Source organism: Schistocerca piceifrons, unplaced genomic scaffold (assembly GCF_021461385.2).
Source record: "Schistocerca piceifrons isolate TAMUIC-IGC-003096 unplaced genomic scaffold, iqSchPice1.1 HiC_scaffold_637, whole genome shotgun sequence".
In the NCBI taxonomy this organism is placed as follows: Eukaryota; Metazoa; Arthropoda; class Insecta; order Orthoptera; family Acrididae; genus Schistocerca; species Schistocerca piceifrons.
In genome coordinates, this window is record NW_025728880.1 from 107,436 (window position 1) to 127,442 (window position 20,007).

The 20,007-nt window shown below is 48.5% G+C and overlaps 22 non-coding genes across 22 annotated transcripts; all 22 read right to left on the reverse strand.

The window, feature by feature from the left end:
* Positions 1-161: 161 nt before the first annotated feature.
* On the reverse strand, positions 162-243 carry Trnas-gcu. The gene has a single exon. It is a non-coding gene; the product is annotated as a tRNA-Ser (tRNA).
* Positions 244-1,082: 839 nt separating this feature from the next.
* Trnas-gcu lies at positions 1,083-1,164 on the reverse strand. The gene has a single exon. It is a non-coding gene; the product is annotated as a tRNA-Ser (tRNA).
* Positions 1,165-2,002: 838 nt separating this feature from the next.
* Trnas-gcu lies at positions 2,003-2,084 on the reverse strand. The gene has a single exon. It is a non-coding gene; the product is annotated as a tRNA-Ser (tRNA).
* An 839-nt stretch (positions 2,085-2,923) lies between these two features.
* On the reverse strand, positions 2,924-3,005 carry Trnas-gcu. Its single transcript has one exon. It is a non-coding gene; the product is annotated as a tRNA-Ser (tRNA).
* An 838-nt stretch (positions 3,006-3,843) lies between these two features.
* Positions 3,844-3,925, reverse strand: Trnas-gcu. The gene has a single exon. It is a non-coding gene; the product is annotated as a tRNA-Ser (tRNA).
* An 839-nt stretch (positions 3,926-4,764) lies between these two features.
* Positions 4,765-4,846, reverse strand: Trnas-gcu. The gene has a single exon. It is a non-coding gene; the product is annotated as a tRNA-Ser (tRNA).
* Positions 4,847-5,685: 839 nt separating this feature from the next.
* On the reverse strand, positions 5,686-5,767 carry Trnas-gcu. Its single transcript has one exon. It is a non-coding gene; the product is annotated as a tRNA-Ser (tRNA).
* An 839-nt stretch (positions 5,768-6,606) lies between these two features.
* Positions 6,607-6,688, reverse strand: Trnas-gcu. The gene has a single exon. It is a non-coding gene; the product is annotated as a tRNA-Ser (tRNA).
* An 838-nt stretch (positions 6,689-7,526) lies between these two features.
* On the reverse strand, positions 7,527-7,608 carry Trnas-gcu. The gene has a single exon. It is a non-coding gene; the product is annotated as a tRNA-Ser (tRNA).
* Positions 7,609-8,447: 839 nt separating this feature from the next.
* Trnas-gcu lies at positions 8,448-8,529 on the reverse strand. The gene has a single exon. It is a non-coding gene; the product is annotated as a tRNA-Ser (tRNA).
* An 839-nt stretch (positions 8,530-9,368) lies between these two features.
* Trnas-gcu lies at positions 9,369-9,450 on the reverse strand. Its single transcript has one exon. It is a non-coding gene; the product is annotated as a tRNA-Ser (tRNA).
* An 838-nt stretch (positions 9,451-10,288) lies between these two features.
* Trnas-gcu lies at positions 10,289-10,370 on the reverse strand. Its single transcript has one exon. It is a non-coding gene; the product is annotated as a tRNA-Ser (tRNA).
* Positions 10,371-11,209: 839 nt separating this feature from the next.
* Trnas-gcu lies at positions 11,210-11,291 on the reverse strand. The gene has a single exon. It is a non-coding gene; the product is annotated as a tRNA-Ser (tRNA).
* Positions 11,292-12,130: 839 nt separating this feature from the next.
* On the reverse strand, positions 12,131-12,212 carry Trnas-gcu. The gene has a single exon. It is a non-coding gene; the product is annotated as a tRNA-Ser (tRNA).
* An 838-nt stretch (positions 12,213-13,050) lies between these two features.
* Trnas-gcu lies at positions 13,051-13,132 on the reverse strand. The gene has a single exon. It is a non-coding gene; the product is annotated as a tRNA-Ser (tRNA).
* An 839-nt stretch (positions 13,133-13,971) lies between these two features.
* Positions 13,972-14,053, reverse strand: Trnas-gcu. Its single transcript has one exon. It is a non-coding gene; the product is annotated as a tRNA-Ser (tRNA).
* An 839-nt stretch (positions 14,054-14,892) lies between these two features.
* Trnas-gcu lies at positions 14,893-14,974 on the reverse strand. Its single transcript has one exon. It is a non-coding gene; the product is annotated as a tRNA-Ser (tRNA).
* Positions 14,975-15,813: 839 nt separating this feature from the next.
* On the reverse strand, positions 15,814-15,895 carry Trnas-gcu. The gene has a single exon. It is a non-coding gene; the product is annotated as a tRNA-Ser (tRNA).
* An 838-nt stretch (positions 15,896-16,733) lies between these two features.
* Trnas-gcu lies at positions 16,734-16,815 on the reverse strand. Its single transcript has one exon. It is a non-coding gene; the product is annotated as a tRNA-Ser (tRNA).
* Positions 16,816-17,654: 839 nt separating this feature from the next.
* On the reverse strand, positions 17,655-17,736 carry Trnas-gcu. Its single transcript has one exon. It is a non-coding gene; the product is annotated as a tRNA-Ser (tRNA).
* Positions 17,737-18,575: 839 nt separating this feature from the next.
* Trnas-gcu lies at positions 18,576-18,657 on the reverse strand. Its single transcript has one exon. It is a non-coding gene; the product is annotated as a tRNA-Ser (tRNA).
* Positions 18,658-19,496: 839 nt separating this feature from the next.
* Trnas-gcu lies at positions 19,497-19,578 on the reverse strand. The gene has a single exon. It is a non-coding gene; the product is annotated as a tRNA-Ser (tRNA).
* Positions 19,579-20,007: the final 429 nt, after the last annotated feature.

Sequence of the window (20,007 nt, forward strand, 5' to 3'; positions counted from 1 at the left end):
GGCATACGCTATGGAATGTTGTGCGCTTTCATCTGGTAGGCAGTTTTGTCTCGTATTTCATACACACGCTATCTGCCACGTATACGCGTCGTTGTTACTACTGAGTGGCGTTTCGCACGGAGAAGGAGTGACCGCAAACGCGTGCTTCACGTAAAATTCATCGACGAGGATGGGATTCGAACCCACGCGTGCAGAGCACATTGGATTAGCAGTCCAACGCCTTAACCACTCGGCCACCTCGTCTGCTGGTACAACAGCTGTGTCTTGGGCTAGTGCTTGCGGAAAGAAGACATTTGTCGATTCGAAAACGCATTCAAAACATCGTTCTGGGTCGGTGTTAACGTCTTATGCCAAGCTGCAGTGCAGCCGACCAAGCTCCCACTCGCGAATCGTTTAATGACAGCATCCGTCCACGTCGATATCCGATCGGGGCAAAATCACCGGCCCACCTATTTACCGCAGGAATAAGCATTGTATCGACATGCAGTGTCGTCTAATGCAAATGAGAAAGGTGCTGTGCATTCTTTTCCACGACTTACTGCAACGAAACGTACAGCTCGATACGCTACACTGATATTGCTTGCAAGGTTTTGACGTTCCCCCTAGCCCAAGATTGTCCTGCTGTTTGCGATGGAGCTTGGTGTTTGGTCGGCCACTAGCGACGGATGGCTGCAAAGTCAAGTCTCTCCAGTAGGGCTTGCCAAATCGCTTCTGTAGATGGCGGCCTCACTTGGAACAAACTGTCGGAAGGCGACAGTTGTGCTACAGATGGATTATTATAGGCTCGATACGTTAAAATGACTGCGACAGGTATGCACTTAAATATAAATAAGAGCTCGTCGTTCGCAAATACCAACATACTCTTAGCTGCAGCCGAAATTTCATTGGTTTGTAGATCTCGAAATGATGTTTAATTCGAAGGGCATACGCTATGGAATGTTGTGCGCTTTCATCTGGTAGGCAGTTTTGTCTCGTATTTCATACACACGCTATCTGCCACGTATACGCGTCGTTGTTACTACTGAGTGGCGTTTCGCACGGAGAAGGAGTGACCGCAAACGCGTGCTTCACGTAAAATTCATCGACGAGGATGGGATTCGAACCCACGCGTGCAGAGCACATTGGATTAGCAGTCCAACGCCTTAACCACTCGGCCACCTCGTCTGCTGGTACAAAAGCTGTGTCTTGGGCTAGTGCTTGCGGAAAGAAGACATTTGTCGATTCGAAAACGCATTCAAAACATCGTACTGGGCCGGTGTTAACGCCTATGCCAAGCTGCAGTGCAGCCGACCAAGCTCCCACTCGCGAATCGTTTAATGACAGCATCCGTCCACGTCGATATCCGATCGGGGCAAAATCACCGGCCCACCTATTTACCGCAGTAATAAGCATTGTATCGACATGCAGTGTCGTCTAATGCAAATGAGAAAGGTGCTGTGCATTCTTTTCCACGACTTACTGCAACGAAACGTACAGCTCGATACGCTACACTGATATTGCTTGCAAGGTTTTGACGTTCCCCCTAGCCCAAGATTGTCCTGCTGTTTGCGATGGAGCTTGGTGTTTGGTCGGCCACTAGCGACGGATGGCTGCAAAGTCAAGTCTCTCCAGTAGGCCTTGCCAAATCGCTTCTGTAGATGGCGGCCTCACTTGAAACAAACTGTCGGAAGGCGACAGTTGTGCTACAGATGGATTATTATAGGCTCGATACGTTAAAATGACTGCGACAGGTATGCACTTAAATATAAATAAGAGCTCGTCGTTCGCAAATACCAACATACTCTTAGCTGCAGCCGAAATTTCATTGGTTTGTAGATCTCGAAATGATGTTTAATTCGAAGGGCATACGCTATGGAATGTTGTGCGCTTTCATCTGGTAGGCAGTTTTGTCTCGTATTTCATACACACGCTATCTGCCACGTATACGCGTCGTTGTTACTACTGAGTGGCGTTTCGCACGGAGAAGGAGTGACCGCAAACGCGTGCTTCACGTAAAATTCATCGACGAGGATGGGATTCGAACCCACGCGTGCAGAGCACATTGGATTAGCAGTCCAACGCCTTAACCACTCGGCCACCTCGTCTGCTGGTACAACAGCTGTGTCTTGGGCTAGTGCTTGCGGAAAGAAGACATTTGTCGATTCGAAAACGCATTCAAAACATCGTTCTGGGTCGGTGTTAACGTCTTATGCCAAGCTGCAGTGCAGCCGACCAAGCTCCCACTCGCGAATCGTTTAATGACAGCATCCGTCCACGTCGATATCCGATCGGGGCAAAATCACCGGCCCACCTATTTACCGCAGGAATAAGCATTGTATCGACATGCAGTGTCGTCTAATGCAAATGAGAAAGGTGCTGTGCATTCTTTTCCACGACTTACTGCAACGAAACGTACAGCTCGATACGCTACACTGATATTGCTTGCAAGGTTTTGACGTTCCCCCTAGCCCAAGATTGTCCTGCTGTTTGCGATGGAGCTTGGTGTTTGGTCGGCCACTAGCGACGGATGGCTGCAAAGTCAAGTCTCTCCAGTAGGGCTTGCCAAATCGCTTCTGTAGATGGCGGCCTCACTTGGAACAAACTGTCGGAAGGCGACAGTTGTGCTACAGATGGATTATTATAGGCTCGATACGTTAAAATGACTGCGACAGGTATGCACTTAAATATAAATAAGAGCTCGTCGTTCGCAAATACCAACATACTCTTAGCTGCAGCCGAAATTTCATTGGTTTGTAGATCTCGAAATGATGTTTAATTCGAAGGGCATACGCTATGGAATGTTGTGCGCTTTCATCTGGTAGGCAGTTTTGTCTCGTATTTCATACACACGCTATCTGCCACGTATACGCGTCGTTGTTACTACTGAGTGGCGTTTCGCACGGAGAAGGAGTGACCGCAAACGCGTGCTTCACGTAAAATTCATCGACGAGGATGGGATTCGAACCCACGCGTGCAGAGCACATTGGATTAGCAGTCCAACGCCTTAACCACTCGGCCACCTCGTCTGCTGGTACAAAAGCTGTGTCTTGGGCTAGTGCTTGCGGAAAGAAGACATTTGTCGATTCGAAAACGCATTCAAAACATCGTACTGGGCCGGTGTTAACGCCTATGCCAAGCTGCAGTGCAGCCGACCAAGCTCCCACTCGCGAATCGTTTAATGACAGCATCCGTCCACGTCGATATCCGATCGGGACAAAATCACCGGCCCACCTATTTACCGCAGTCATAAGCATTGTATCGACATGCAGTGTCGTCTAATGCAAATGAGAAAGGTGCTGTGCATTCTTTTCCACGACTTACTGCAACGAAACGTACAGCTCGATACGCTACACTGATATTGCTTGCAAGGTTTTGACGTTCCCCCTAGCCCAAGATAGTCCTGCTGTTTGCGATGGAGCTTGGTGTTTGGTCGGCCACTAGCGACGGATGGCTGCAAAGTCAAGTCTCTCCAGTAGGCCTTGCCAAATCGCTTCTGTAGATGGCGGCCTCACTTGAAACAAACTGTCGGAAGGCGACAGTTGTGCTACAGATGGATTATTATAGGCTCGATACGTTAAAATGACTGCGACAGGTATGCACTTAAATATAAATAAGAGCTCGTCGTTCGCAAATACCAACATACTCTTAGCTGCAGCCGAAATTTCATTGGTTTGTAGATCTCGAAATGATGTTTAATTCGAAGGGCATACGCTATGGAATGTTGTGCGCTTTCATCTGGTAGGCAGTTTTGTCTCGTATTTCATACACACGCTATCTGCCACGTATACGCGTCGTTGTTACTACTGAGTGGCGTTTCGCACGGAGAAGGAGTGACCGCAAACGCGTGCTTCACGTAAAATTCATCGACGAGGATGGGATTCGAACCCACGCGTGCAGAGCACATTGGATTAGCAGTCCAACGCCTTAACCACTCGGCCACCTCGTCTGCTGGTACAACAGCTGTGTCTTGGGCTAGTGCTTGCGGAAAGAAGACATTTGTCGATTCGAAAACGCATTCAAAACATCGTTCTGGGTCGGTGTTAACGTCTTATGCCAAGCTGCAGTGCAGCCGACCAAGCTCCCACTCGCGAATCGTTTAATGACAGCATCCGTCCACGTCGATATCCGATCGGGGCAAAATCACCGGCCCACCTATTTACCGCAGGAATAAGCATTGTATCGACATGCAGTGTCGTCTAATGCAAATGAGAAAGGTGCTGTGCATTCTTTTCCACGACTTACTGCAACGAAACGTACAGCTCGATACGCTACACTGATATTGCTTGCAAGGTTTTGACGTTCCCCCTAGCCCAAGATTGTCCTGCTGTTTGCGATGGAGCTTGGTGTTTGGTCGGCCACTAGCGACGGATGGCTGCAAAGTCAAGTCTCTCCAGTAGGGCTTGCCAAATCGCTTCTGTAGATGGCGGCCTCACTTGAAACAAACTGTCGGAAGGCGACAGTTGTGCTACAGATGGATTATTATAGGCTCGATACGTTAAAATGACTGCGACAGGTATGCACTTAAATATAAATAAGAGCTCGTCGTTCGCAAATACCAACATACTCTTAGCTGCAGCCGAAATTTCATTGGTTTGTAGATCTCGAAATGATGTTTAATTCGAAGGGCATACGCTATGGAATGTTGTGCGCTTTCATCTGGTAGGCAGTTTTGTCTCGTATTTCATACACACGCTATCTGCCACGTATACGCGTCGTTGTTACTACTGAGTGGCGTTTCGCACGGAGAAGGAGTGACCGCAAACGCGTGCTTCACGTAAAATTCATCGACGAGGATGGGATTCGAACCCACGCGTGCAGAGCACATTGGATTAGCAGTCCAACGCCTTAACCACTCGGCCACCTCGTCTGCTGGTACAACAGCTGTGTCTTGGGCTAGTGCTTGCGGAAAGAAGACATTTGTCGATTCGAAAACGCATTCAAAACATCGTTCTGGGTCGGTGTTAACGTCTTATGCCAAGCTGCAGTGCAGCCGACCAAGCTCCCACTCGCGAATCGTTTAATGACAGCATCCGTCCACGTCGATATCCGATCGGGGCAAAATCACCGGCCCACCTATTTACCGCAGGAATAAGCATTGTATCGACATGCAGTGTCGTCTAATGCAAATGAGAAAGGTGCTGTGCATTCTTTTCCACGACTTACTGCAACGAAACGTACAGCTCGATACGCTACACTGATATTGCTTGCAAGGTTTTGACGTTCCCCCTAGCCCAAGATTGTCCTGCTGTTTGCGATGGAGCTTGGTGTTTGGTCGGCCACTAGCGACGGATGGCTGCAAAGTCAAGTCTCTCCAGTAGGGCTTGCCAAATCGCTTCTGTAGATGGCGGCCTCACTTGAAACAAACTGTCGGAAGGCGACAGTTGTGCTACAGATGGATTATTATAGGCTCGATACGTTAAAATGACTGCGACAGGTATGCACTTAAATATAAATAAGAGCTCGTCGTTCGCAAATACCAACATACTCTTAGCTGCAGCCGAAATTTCATTGGTTTGTAGATCTCGAAATGATGTTTAATTCGAAGGGCATACGCTATGGAATGTTGTGCGCTTTCATCTGGTAGGCAGTTTTGTCTCGTATTTCATACACACGCTATCTGCCACGTATACGCGTCGTTGTTACTACTGAGTGGCGTTTCGCACGGAGAAGGAGTGACCGCAAACGCGTGCTTCACGTAAAATTCATCGACGAGGATGGGATTCGAACCCACGCGTGCAGAGCACATTGGATTAGCAGTCCAACGCCTTAACCACTCGGCCACCTCGTCTGCTGGTACAACAGCTGTGTCTTGGGCTAGTGCTTGCGGAAAGAAGACATTTGTCGATTCGAAAACGCATTCAAAACATCGTTCTGGGTCGGTGTTAACGTCTTATGCCAAGCTGCAGTGCAGCCGACCAAGCTCCCACTCGCGAATCGTTTAATGACAGCATCCGTCCACGTCGATATCCGATCGGGGCAAAATCACCGGCCCACCTATTTACCGCAGGAATAAGCATTGTATCGACATGCAGTGTCGTCTAATGCAAATGAGAAAGGTGCTGTGCATTCTTTTCCACGACTTACTGCAACGAAACGTACAGCTCGATACGCTACACTGATATTGCTTGCAAGGTTTTGACGTTCCCCCTAGCCCAAGATTGTCCTGCTGTTTGCGATGGAGCTTGGTGTTTGGTCGGCCACTAGCGACGGATGGCTGCAAAGTCAAGTCTCTCCAGTAGGGCTTGCCAAATCGCTTCTGTAGATGGCGGCCTCACTTGAAACAAACTGTCGGAAGGCGACAGTTGTGCTACAGATGGATTATTATAGGCTCGATACGTTAAAATGACTGCGACAGGTATGCACTTAAATATAAATAAGAGCTCGTCGTTCGCAAATACCAACATACTCTTAGCTGCAGCCGAAATTTCATTGGTTTGTAGATCTCGAAATGATGTTTAATTCGAAGGGCATACGCTATGGAATGTTGTGCGCTTTCATCTGGTAGGCAGTTTTGTCTCGTATTTCATACACACGCTATCTGCCACGTATACGCGTCGTTGTTACTACTGAGTGGCGTTTCGCACGGAGAAGGAGTGACCGCAAACGCGTGCTTCACGTAAAATTCATCGACGAGGATGGGATTCGAACCCACGCGTGCAGAGCACATTGGATTAGCAGTCCAACGCCTTAACCACTCGGCCACCTCGTCTGCTGGTACAAAAGCTGTGTCTTGGGCTAGTGCTTGCGGAAAGAAGACATTTGTCGATTCGAAAACGCATTCAAAACATCGTACTGGGCCGGTGTTAACGCCTATGCCAAGCTGCAGTGCAGCCGACCAAGCTCCCACTCGCGAATCGTTTAATGACAGCATCCGTCCACGTCGATATCCGATCGGGACAAAATCACCGGCCCACCTATTTACCGCAGTAATAAGCATTGTATCGACATGCAGTGTCGTCTAATGCAAATGAGAAAGGTGCTGTGCATTCTTTTCCACGACTTACTGCAACGAAACGTACAGCTCGATACGCTACACTGATATTGCTTGCAAGGTTTTGACGTTCCCCCTAGCCCAAGATTGTCCTGCTGTTTGCGATGGAGCTTGGTGTTTGGTCGGCCACTAGCGACGGATGGCTGCAAAGTCAAGTCTCTCCAGTAGGCCTTGCCAAATCGCTTCTGTAGATGGCGGCCTCACTTGAAACAAACTGTCGGAAGGCGACAGTTGTGCTACAGATGGATTATTATAGGCTCGATACGTTAAAATGACTGCGACAGGTATGCACTTAAATATAAATAAGAGCTCGTCGTTCGCAAATACCAACATACTCTTAGCTGCAGCCGAAATTTCATTGGTTTGTAGATCTCGAAATGATGTTTAATTCGAAGGGCATACGCTATGGAATGTTGTGCGCTTTCATCTGGTAGGCAGTTTTGTCTCGTATTTCATACACACGCTATCTGCCACGTATACGCGTCGTTGTTACTACTGAGTGGCGTTTCGCACGGAGAAGGAGTGACCGCAAACGCGTGCTTCACGTAAAATTCATCGACGAGGATGGGATTCGAACCCACGCGTGCAGAGCACATTGGATTAGCAGTCCAACGCCTTAACCACTCGGCCACCTCGTCTGCTGGTACAACAGCTGTGTCTTGGGCTAGTGCTTGCGGAAAGAAGACATTTGTCGATTCGAAAACGCATTCAAAACATCGTTCTGGGTCGGTGTTAACGTCTTATGCCAAGCTGCAGTGCAGCCGACCAAGCTCCCACTCGCGAATCGTTTAATGACAGCATCCGTCCACGTCGATATCCGATCGGGGCAAAATCACCGGCCCACCTATTTACCGCAGGAATAAGCATTGTATCGACATGCAGTGTCGTCTAATGCAAATGAGAAAGGTGCTGTGCATTCTTTTCCACGACTTACTGCAACGAAACGTACAGCTCGATACGCTACACTGATATTGCTTGCAAGGTTTTGACGTTCCCCCTAGCCCAAGATTGTCCTGCTGTTTGCGATGGAGCTTGGTGTTTGGTCGGCCACTAGCGACGGATGGCTGCAAAGTCAAGTCTCTCCAGTAGGGCTTGCCAAATCGCTTCTGTAGATGGCGGCCTCACTTGAAACAAACTGTCGGAAGGCGACAGTTGTGCTACAGATGGATTATTATAGGCTCGATACGTTAAAATGACTGCGACAGGTATGCACTTAAATATAAATAAGAGCTCGTCGTTCGCAAATACCAACATACTCTTAGCTGCAGCCGAAATTTCATTGGTTTGTAGATCTCGAAATGATGTTTAATTCGAAGGGCATACGCTATGGAATGTTGTGCGCTTTCATCTGGTAGGCAGTTTTGTCTCGTATTTCATACACACGCTATCTGCCACGTATACGCGTCGTTGTTACTACTGAGTGGCGTTTCGCACGGAGAAGGAGTGACCGCAAACGCGTGCTTCACGTAAAATTCATCGACGAGGATGGGATTCGAACCCACGCGTGCAGAGCACATTGGATTAGCAGTCCAACGCCTTAACCACTCGGCCACCTCGTCTGCTGGTACAACAGCTGTGTCTTGGGCTAGTGCTTGCGGAAAGAAGACATTTGTCGATTCGAAAACGCATTCAAAACATCGTTCTGGGTCGGTGTTAACGTCTTATGCCAAGCTGCAGTGCAGCCGACCAAGCTCCCACTCGCGAATCGTTTAATGACAGCATCCGTCCACGTCGATATCCGATCGGGGCAAAATCACCGGCCCACCTATTTACCGCAGGAATAAGCATTGTATCGACATGCAGTGTCGTCTAATGCAAATGAGAAAGGTGCTGTGCATTCTTTTCCACGACTTACTGCAACGAAACGTACAGCTCGATACGCTACACTGATATTGCTTGCAAGGTTTTGACGTTCCCCCTAGCCCAAGATTGTCCTGCTGTTTGCGATGGAGCTTGGTGTTTGGTCGGCCACTAGCGACGGATGGCTGCAAAGTCAAGTCTCTCCAGTAGGGCTTGCCAAATCGCTTCTGTAGATGGCGGCCTCACTTGAAACAAACTGTCGGAAGGCGACAGTTGTGCTACAGATGGATTATTATAGGCTCGATACGTTAAAATGACTGCGACAGGTATGCACTTAAATATAAATAAGAGCTCGTCGTTCGCAAATACCAACATACTCTTAGCTGCAGCCGAAATTTCATTGGTTTGTAGATCTCGAAATGATGTTTAATTCGAAGGGCATACGCTATGGAATGTTGTGCGCTTTCATCTGGTAGGCAGTTTTGTCTCGTATTTCATACACACGCTATCTGCCACGTATACGCGTCGTTGTTACTACTGAGTGGCGTTTCGCACGGAGAAGGAGTGACCGCAAACGCGTGCTTCACGTAAAATTCATCGACGAGGATGGGATTCGAACCCACGCGTGCAGAGCACATTGGATTAGCAGTCCAACGCCTTAACCACTCGGCCACCTCGTCTGCTGGTACAAAAGCTGTGTCTTGGGCTAGTGCTTGCGGAAAGAAGACATTTGTCGATTCGAAAACGCATTCAAAACATCGTACTGGGCCGGTGTTAACGCCTATGCCAAGCTGCAGTGCAGCCGACCAAGCTCCCACTCGCGAATCGTTTAATGACAGCATCCGTCCACGTCGATATCCGATCGGGACAAAATCACCGGCCCACCTATTTACCGCAGTAATAAGCATTGTATCGACATGCAGTGTCGTCTAATGCAAATGAGAAAGGTGCTGTGCATTCTTTTCCACGACTTACTGCAACGAAACGTACAGCTCGATACGCTACACTGATATTGCTTGCAAGGTTTTGACGTTCCCCCTAGCCCAAGATTGTCCTGCTGTTTGCGATGGAGCTTGGTGTTTGGTCGGCCACTAGCGACGGATGGCTGCAAAGTCAAGTCTCTCCAGTAGGCCTTGCCAAATCGCTTCTGTAGATGGCGGCCTCACTTGAAACAAACTGTCGGAAGGCGACAGTTGTGCTACAGATGGATTATTATAGGCTCGATACGTTAAAATGACTGCGACAGGTATGCACTTAAATATAAATAAGAGCTCGTCGTTCGCAAATACCAACATACTCTTAGCTGCAGCCGAAATTTCATTGGTTTGTAGATCTCGAAATGATGTTTAATTCGAAGGGCATACGCTATGGAATGTTGTGCGCTTTCATCTGGTAGGCAGTTTTGTCTCGTATTTCATACACACGCTATCTGCCACGTATACGCGTCGTTGTTACTACTGAGTGGCGTTTCGCACGGAGAAGGAGTGACCGCAAACGCGTGCTTCACGTAAAATTCATCGACGAGGATGGGATTCGAACCCACGCGTGCAGAGCACATTGGATTAGCAGTCCAACGCCTTAACCACTCGGCCACCTCGTCTGCTGGTACAACAGCTGTGTCTTGGGCTAGTGCTTGCGGAAAGAAGACATTTGTCGATTCGAAAACGCATTCAAAACATCGTTCTGGGTCGGTGTTAACGTCTTATGCCAAGCTGCAGTGCAGCCGACCAAGCTCCCACTCGCGAATCGTTTAATGACAGCATCCGTCCACGTCGATATCCGATCGGGGCAAAATCACCGGCCCACCTATTTACCGCAGTAATAAGCATTGTATCGACATGCAGTGTCGTCTAATGCAAATGAGAAAGGTGCTGTGCATTCTTTTCCACGACTTACTGCAACGAAACGTACAGCTCGATACGCTACACTGATATTGCTTGCAAGGTTTTGACGTTCCCCCTAGCCCAAGATTGTCCTGCTGTTTGCGATGGAGCTTGGTGTTTGGTCGGCCACTAGCGACGGATGGCTGCAAAGTCAAGTCTCTCCAGTAGGCCTTGCCAAATCGCTTCTGTAGATGGCGGCCTCACTTGAAACAAACTGTCGGAAGGCGACAGTTGTGCTACAGATGGATTATTATAGGCTCGATACGTTAAAATGACTGCGACAGGTATGCACTTAAATATAAATAAGAGCTCGTCGTTCGCAAATACCAACATACTCTTAGCTGCAGCCGAAATTTCATTGGTTTGTAGATCTCGAAATGATGTTTAATTCGAAGGGCATACGCTATGGAATGTTGTGCGCTTTCATCTGGTAGGCAGTTTTGTCTCGTATTTCATACACACGCTATCTGCCACGTATACGCGTCGTTGTTACTACTGAGTGGCGTTTCGCACGGAGAAGGAGTGACCGCAAACGCGTGCTTCACGTAAAATTCATCGACGAGGATGGGATTCGAACCCACGCGTGCAGAGCACATTGGATTAGCAGTCCAACGCCTTAACCACTCGGCCACCTCGTCTGCTGGTACAACAGCTGTGTCTTGGGCTAGTGCTTGCGGAAAGAAGACATTTGTCGATTCGAAAACGCATTCAAAACATCGTTCTGGGTCGGTGTTAACGTCTTATGCCAAGCTGCAGTGCAGCCGACCAAGCTCCCACTCGCGAATCGTTTAATGACAGCATCCGTCCACGTCGATATCCGATCGGGGCAAAATCACCGGCCCACCTATTTACCGCAGGAATAAGCATTGTATCGACATGCAGTGTCGTCTAATGCAAATGAGAAAGGTGCTGTGCATTCTTTTCCACGACTTACTGCAACGAAACGTACAGCTCGATACGCTACACTGATATTGCTTGCAAGGTTTTGACGTTCCCCCTAGCCCAAGATTGTCCTGCTGTTTGCGATGGAGCTTGGTGTTTGGTCGGCCACTAGCGACGGATGGCTGCAAAGTCAAGTCTCTCCAGTAGGGCTTGCCAAATCGCTTCTGTAGATGGCGGCCTCACTTGAAACAAACTGTCGGAAGGCGACAGTTGTGCTACAGATGGATTATTATAGGCTCGATACGTTAAAATGACTGCGACAGGTATGCACTTAAATATAAATAAGAGCTCGTCGTTCGCAAATACCAACATACTCTTAGCTGCAGCCGAAATTTCATTGGTTTGTAGATCTCGAAATGATGTTTAATTCGAAGGGCATACGCTATGGAATGTTGTGCGCTTTCATCTGGTAGGCAGTTTTGTCTCGTATTTCATACACACGCTATCTGCCACGTATACGCGTCGTTGTTACTACTGAGTGGCGTTTCGCACGGAGAAGGAGTGACCGCAAACGCGTGCTTCACGTAAAATTCATCGACGAGGATGGGATTCGAACCCACGCGTGCAGAGCACATTGGATTAGCAGTCCAACGCCTTAACCACTCGGCCACCTCGTCTGCTGGTACAAAAGCTGTGTCTTGGGCTAGTGCTTGCGGAAAGAAGACATTTGTCGATTCGAAAACGCATTCAAAACATCGTACTGGGCCGGTGTTAACGCCTATGCCAAGCTGCAGTGCAGCCGACCAAGCTCCCACTCGCGAATCGTTTAATGACAGCATCCGTCCACGTCGATATCCGATCGGGGCAAAATCACCGGCCCACCTATTTACCGCAGTAATAAGCATTGTATCGACATGCAGTGTCGTCTAATGCAAATGAGAAAGGTGCTGTGCATTCTTTTCCACGACTTACTGCAACGAAACGTACAGCTCGATACGCTACACTGATATTGCTTGCAAGGTTTTGACGTTCCCCCTAGCCCAAGATTGTCCTGCTGTTTGCGATGGAGCTTGGTGTTTGGTCGGCCACTAGCGACGGATGGCTGCAAAGTCAAGTCTCTCCAGTAGGCCTTGCCAAATCGCTTCTGTAGATGGCGGCCTCACTTGAAACAAACTGTCGGAAGGCGACAGTTGTGCTACAGATGGATTATTATAGGCTCGATACGTTAAAATGACTGCGACAGGTATGCACTTAAATATAAATAAGAGCTCGTCGTTCGCAAATACCAACATACTCTTAGCTGCAGCCGAAATTTCATTGGTTTGTAGATCTCGAAATGATGTTTAATTCGAAGGGCATACGCTATGGAATGTTGTGCGCTTTCATCTGGTAGGCAGTTTTGTCTCGTATTTCATACACACGCTATCTGCCACGTATACGCGTCGTTGTTACTACTGAGTGGCGTTTCGCACGGAGAAGGAGTGACCGCAAACGCGTGCTTCACGTAAAATTCATCGACGAGGATGGGATTCGAACCCACGCGTGCAGAGCACATTGGATTAGCAGTCCAACGCCTTAACCACTCGGCCACCTCGTCTGCTGGTACAACAGCTGTGTCTTGGGCTAGTGCTTGCGGAAAGAAGACATTTGTCGATTCGAAAACGCATTCAAAACATCGTTCTGGGTCGGTGTTAACGTCTTATGCCAAGCTGCAGTGCAGCCGACCAAGCTCCCACTCGCGAATCGTTTAATGACAGCATCCGTCCACGTCGATATCCGATCGGGGCAAAATCACCGGCCCACCTATTTACCGCAGGAATAAGCATTGTATCGACATGCAGTGTCGTCTAATGCAAATGAGAAAGGTGCTGTGCATTCTTTTCCACGACTTACTGCAACGAAACGTACAGCTCGATACGCTACACTGATATTGCTTGCAAGGTTTTGACGTTCCCCCTAGCCCAAGATTGTCCTGCTGTTTGCGATGGAGCTTGGTGTTTGGTCGGCCACTAGCGACGGATGGCTGCAAAGTCAAGTCTCTCCAGTAGGGCTTGCCAAATCGCTTCTGTAGATGGCGGCCTCACTTGAAACAAACTGTCGGAAGGCGACAGTTGTGCTACAGATGGATTATTATAGGCTCGATACGTTAAAATGACTGCGACAGGTATGCACTTAAATATAAATAAGAGCTCGTCGTTCGCAAATACCAACATACTCTTAGCTGCAGCCGAAATTTCATTGGTTTGTAGATCTCGAAATGATGTTTAATTCGAAGGGCATACGCTATGGAATGTTGTGCGCTTTCATCTGGTAGGCAGTTTTGTCTCGTATTTCATACACACGCTATCTGCCACGTATACGCGTCGTTGTTACTACTGAGTGGCGTTTCGCACGGAGAAGGAGTGACCGCAAACGCGTGCTTCACGTAAAATTCATCGACGAGGATGGGATTCGAACCCACGCGTGCAGAGCACATTGGATTAGCAGTCCAACGCCTTAACCACTCGGCCACCTCGTCTGCTGGTACAACAGCTGTGTCTTGGGCTAGTGCTTGCGGAAAGAAGACATTTGTCGATTCGAAAACGCATTCAAAACATCGTTCTGGGTCGGTGTTAACGTCTTATGCCAAGCTGCAGTGCAGCCGACCAAGCTCCCACTCGCGAATCGTTTAATGACAGCATCCGTCCACGTCGATATCCGATCGGGGCAAAATCACCGGCCCACCTATTTACCGCAGGAATAAGCATTGTATCGACATGCAGTGTCGTCTAATGCAAATGAGAAAGGTGCTGTGCATTCTTTTCCACGACTTACTGCAACGAAACGTACAGCTCGATACGCTACACTGATATTGCTTGCAAGGTTTTGACGTTCCCCCTAGCCCAAGATTGTCCTGCTGTTTGCGATGGAGCTTGGTGTTTGGTCGGCCACTAGCGACGGATGGCTGCAAAGTCAAGTCTCTCCAGTAGGGCTTGCCAAATCGCTTCTGTAGATGGCGGCCTCACTTGAAACAAACTGTCGGAAGGCGACAGTTGTGCTACAGATGGATTATTATAGGCTCGATACGTTAAAATGACTGCGACAGGTATGCACTTAAATATAAATAAGAGCTCGTCGTTCGCAAATACCAACATACTCTTAGCTGCAGCCGAAATTTCATTGGTTTGTAGATCTCGAAATGATGTTTAATTCGAAGGGCATACGCTATGGAATGTTGTGCGCTTTCATCTGGTAGGCAGTTTTGTCTCGTATTTCATACACACGCTATCTGCCACGTATACGCGTCGTTGTTACTACTGAGTGGCGTTTCGCACGGAGAAGGAGTGACCGCAAACGCGTGCTTCACGTAAAATTCATCGACGAGGATGGGATTCGAACCCACGCGTGCAGAGCACATTGGATTAGCAGTCCAACGCCTTAACCACTCGGCCACCTCGTCTGCTGGTACAACAGCTGTGTCTTGGGCTAGTGCTTGCGGAAAGAAGACATTTGTCGATTCGAAAACGCATTCAAAACATCGTTCTGGGTCGGTGTTAACGTCTTATGCCAAGCTGCAGTGCAGCCGACCAAGCTCCCACTCGCGAATCGTTTAATGACAGCATCCGTCCACGTCGATATCCGATCGGGGCAAAATCACCGGCCCACCTATTTACCGCAGGAATAAGCATTGTATCGACATGCAGTGTCGTCTAATGCAAATGAGAAAGGTGCTGTGCATTCTTTTCCACGACTTACTGCAACGAAACGTACAGCTCGATACGCTACACTGATATTGCTTGCAAGGTTTTGACGTTCCCCCTAGCCCAAGATTGTCCTGCTGTTTGCGATGGAGCTTGGTGTTTGGTCGGCCACTAGCGACGGATGGCTGCAAAGTCAAGTCTCTCCAGTAGGGCTTGCCAAATCGCTTCTGTAGATGGCGGCCTCACTTGAAACAAACTGTCGGAAGGCGACAGTTGTGCTACAGATGGATTATTATAGGCTCGATACGTTAAAATGACTGCGACAGGTATGCACTTAAATATAAATAAGAGCTCGTCGTTCGCAAATACCAACATACTCTTAGCTGCAGCCGAAATTTCATTGGTTTGTAGATCTCGAAATGATGTTTAATTCGAAGGGCATACGCTATGGAATGTTGTGCGCTTTCATCTGGTAGGCAGTTTTGTCTCGTATTTCATACACACGCTATCTGCCACGTATACGCGTCGTTGTTACTACTGAGTGGCGTTTCGCACGGAGAAGGAGTGACCGCAAACGCGTGCTTCACGTAAAATTCATCGACGAGGATGGGATTCGAACCCACGCGTGCAGAGCACATTGGATTAGCAGTCCAACGCCTTAACCACTCGGCCACCTCGTCTGCTGGTACAAAAGCTGTGTCTTGGGCTAGTGCTTGCGGAAAGAAGACATTTGTCGATTCGAAAACGCATTCAAAACATCGTACTGGGCCGGTGTTAACGCCTATGCCAAGCTGCAGTGCAGCCGACCAAGCTCCCACTCGCGAATCGTTTAATGACAGCATCCGTCCACGTCGATATCCGATCGGGGCAAAATCACCGGCCCACCTATTTACCGCAGTAATAAGCATTGTATCGACATGCAGTGTCGTCTAATGCAAATGAGAAAGGTGCTGTGCATTCTTTTCCACGACTTACTGCAACGAAACGTACAGCTCGATACGCTACACTGATATTGCTTGCAAGGTTTTGACGTTCCCCCTAGCCCAAGATTGTCCTGCTGTTTGCGATGGAGCTTGGTGTTTGGTCGGCCACTAGCGACGGATGGCTGCAAAGTCAAGTCTCTCCAGTAGGCCTTGCCAAATCGCTTCTGTAGATGGCGGCCTCACTTGAAACAAACTGTCGGAAGGCGACAGTTGTGCTACAGATGGATTATTATAGGCTCGATACGTTAAAATGACTGCGACAGGTATGCACTTAAATATAAATAAGAGCTCGTCGTTCGCAAATACCAACATACTCTTAGCTGCAGCCGAAATTTCATTGGTTTGTAGATCTCGAAATGATGTTTAATTCGAAGGGCATACGCTATGGAATGTTGTGCGCTTTCATCTGGTAGGCAGTTTTGTCTCGTATTTCATACACACGCTATCTGCCACGTATACGCGTCGTTGTTACTACTGAGTGGCGTTTCGCACGGAGAAGGAGTGACCGCAAACGCGTGCTTCACGTAAAATTCATCGACGAGGATGGGATTCGAACCCACGCGTGCAGAGCACATTGGATTAGCAGTCCAACGCCTTAACCACTCGGCCACCTCGTCTGCTGGTACAACAGCTGTGTCTTGGGCTAGTGCTTGCGGAAAGAAGACATTTGTCGATTCGAAAACGCATTCAAAACATCGTTCTGGGTCGGTGTTAACGTCTTATGCCAAGCTGCAGTGCAGCCGACCAAGCTCCCACTCGCGAATCGTTTAATGACAGCATCCGTCCACGTCGATATCCGATCGGGGCAAAATCACCGGCCCACCTATTTACCGCAGGAATAAGCATTGTATCGACATGCAGTGTCGTCTAATGCAAATGAGAAAGGTGCTGTGCATTCTTTTCCACGACTTACTGCAACGAAACGTACAGCTCGATACGCTACACTGATATTGCTTGCAAGGTTTTGACGTTCCCCCTAGCCCAAGATTGTCCTGCTGTTTGCGATGGAGCTTGGTGTTTGGTCGGCCACTAGCGACGGATGGCTGCAAAGTCAAGTCTCTCCAGTAGGGCTTGCCAAATCGCTTCTGTAGATGGCGGCCTCACTTGAAACAAACTGTCGGAAGGCGACAGTTGTGCTACAGATGGATTATTATAGGCTCGATACGTTAAAATGACTGCGACAGGTATGCACTTAAATATAAATAAGAGCTCGTCGTTCGCAAATACCAACATACTCTTAGCTGCAGCCGAAATTTCATTGGTTTGTAGATCTCGAAATGATGTTTAATTCGAAGGGCATACGCTATGGAATGTTGTGCGCTTTCATCTGGTAGGCAGTTTTGTCTCGTATTTCATACACACGCTATCTGCCACGTATACGCGTCGTTGTTACTACTGAGTGGCGTTTCGCACGGAGAAGGAGTGACCGCAAACGCGTGCTTCACGTAAAATTCATCGACGAGGATGGGATTCGAACCCACGCGTGCAGAGCACATTGGATTAGCAGTCCAACGCCTTAACCACTCGGCCACCTCGTCTGCTGGTACAACAGCTGTGTCTTGGGCTAGTGCTTGCGGAAAGAAGACATTTGTCGATTCGAAAACGCATTCAAAACATCGTTCTGGGTCGGTGTTAACGTCTTATGCCAAGCTGCAGTGCAGCCGACCAAGCTCCCACTCGCGAATCGTTTAATGACAGCATCCGTCCACGTCGATATCCGATCGGGGCAAAATCACCGGCCCACCTATTTACCGCAGGAATAAGCATTGTATCGACATGCAGTGTCGTCTAATGCAAATGAGAAAGGTGCTGTGCATTCTTTTCCACGACTTACTGCAACGAAACGTACAGCTCGATACGCTACACTGATATTGCTTGCAAGGTTTTGACGTTCCCCCTAGCCCAAGATTGTCCTGCTGTTTGCGATGGAGCTTGGTGTTTGGTCGGCCACTAGCGACGGATGGCTGCAAAGTCAAGTCTCTCCAGTAGGGCTTGCCAAATCGCTTCTGTAGATGGCGGCCTCACTTGAAACAAACTGTCGGAAGGCGACAGTTGTGCTACAGATGGATTATTATAGGCTCGATACGTTAAAATGACTGCGACAGGTATGCACTTAAATATAAATAAGAGCTCGTCGTTCGCAAATACCAACATACTCTTAGCTGCAGCCGAAATTTCATTGGTTTGTAGATCTCGAAATGATGTTTAATTCGAAGGGCATACGCTATGGAATGTTGTGCGCTTTCATCTGGTAGGCAGTTTTGTCTCGTATTTCATACACACGCTATCTGCCACGTATACGCGTCGTTGTTACTACTGAGTGGCGTTTCGCACGGAGAAGGAGTGACCGCAAACGCGTGCTTCACGTAAAATTCATCGACGAGGATGGGATTCGAACCCACGCGTGCAGAGCACATTGGATTAGCAGTCCAACGCCTTAACCACTCGGCCACCTCGTCTGCTGGTACAACAGCTGTGTCTTGGGCTAGTGCTTGCGGAAAGAAGACATTTGTCGATTCGAAAACGCATTCAAAACATCGTTCTGGGTCGGTGTTAACGTCTTATGCCAAGCTGCAGTGCAGCCGACCAAGCTCCCACTCGCGAATCGTTTAATGACAGCATCCGTCCACGTCGATATCCGATCGGGGCAAAATCACCGGCCCACCTATTTACCGCAGGAATAAGCATTGTATCGACATGCAGTGTCGTCTAATGCAAATGAGAAAGGTGCTGTGCATTCTTTTCCACGACTTACTGCAACGAAACGTACAGCTCGATACGCTACACTGATATTGCTTGCAAGGTTTTGACGTTCCCCCTAGCCCAAGATTGTCCTGCTGTTTGCGATGGAGCTTGGTGTTTGGTCGGCCACTAGCGACGGATGGCTGCAAAGTCAAGTCTCTCCAGTAGGGCTTGCCAAATCGCTTCTGTAGATGGCGGCCTCACTTGAAACAAACTGTCGGAAGGCGACAGTTGTGCTACAGATGGATTATTATAGGCTCGATACGTTAAAATGACTGCGACAGGTATGCACTTAAATATAAATAAGAGCTCGTCGTTCGCAAATACCAACATACTCTTAGCTGCAGCCGAAATTTCATTGGTTTGTAGATCTCGAAATGATGTTTAATTCGAAGGGCATACGCTATGGAATGTTGTGCGCTTTCATCTGGTAGGCAGTTTTGTCTCGTATTTCATACACACGCTATCTGCCACGTATACGCGTCGTTGTTACTACTGAGTGGCGTTTCGCACGGAGAAGGAGTGACCGCAAACGCGTGCTTCACGTAAAATTCATCGACGAGGATGGGATTCGAACCCACGCGTGCAGAGCACATTGGATTAGCAGTCCAACGCCTTAACCACTCGGCCACCTCGTCTGCTGGTACAACAGCTGTGTCTTGGGCTAGTGCTTGCGGAAAGAAGACATTTGTCGATTCGAAAACGCATTCAAAACATCGTACTGGGCCGGTGTTAACGTCTTATGCCAAGCTGCAGTGCAGCCGACCAAGCTCCCACTCGCGAATCGTTTAATGACAGCATCCGTCCACGTCGATATCCGATCGGGGCAAAATCACCGGCCCCACCTATTTACCGCAGTAATAAGCATTGTATCGACATGCAGTGTCGTCTAATGCAAATGAGAAAGGTGCTGTGCATTCTTTTCCACGACTTACTGCAACGAAACGTACAGCTCGATACGCTACACTGATATTGCTTGCAAGGTTTTGACGTTCCCCCTAGCCCAAGATTGTCCTGCTGTTTGCGATGGAGCTTGGTGTTTGGTCGGCCACTAGCGACGGATGGCT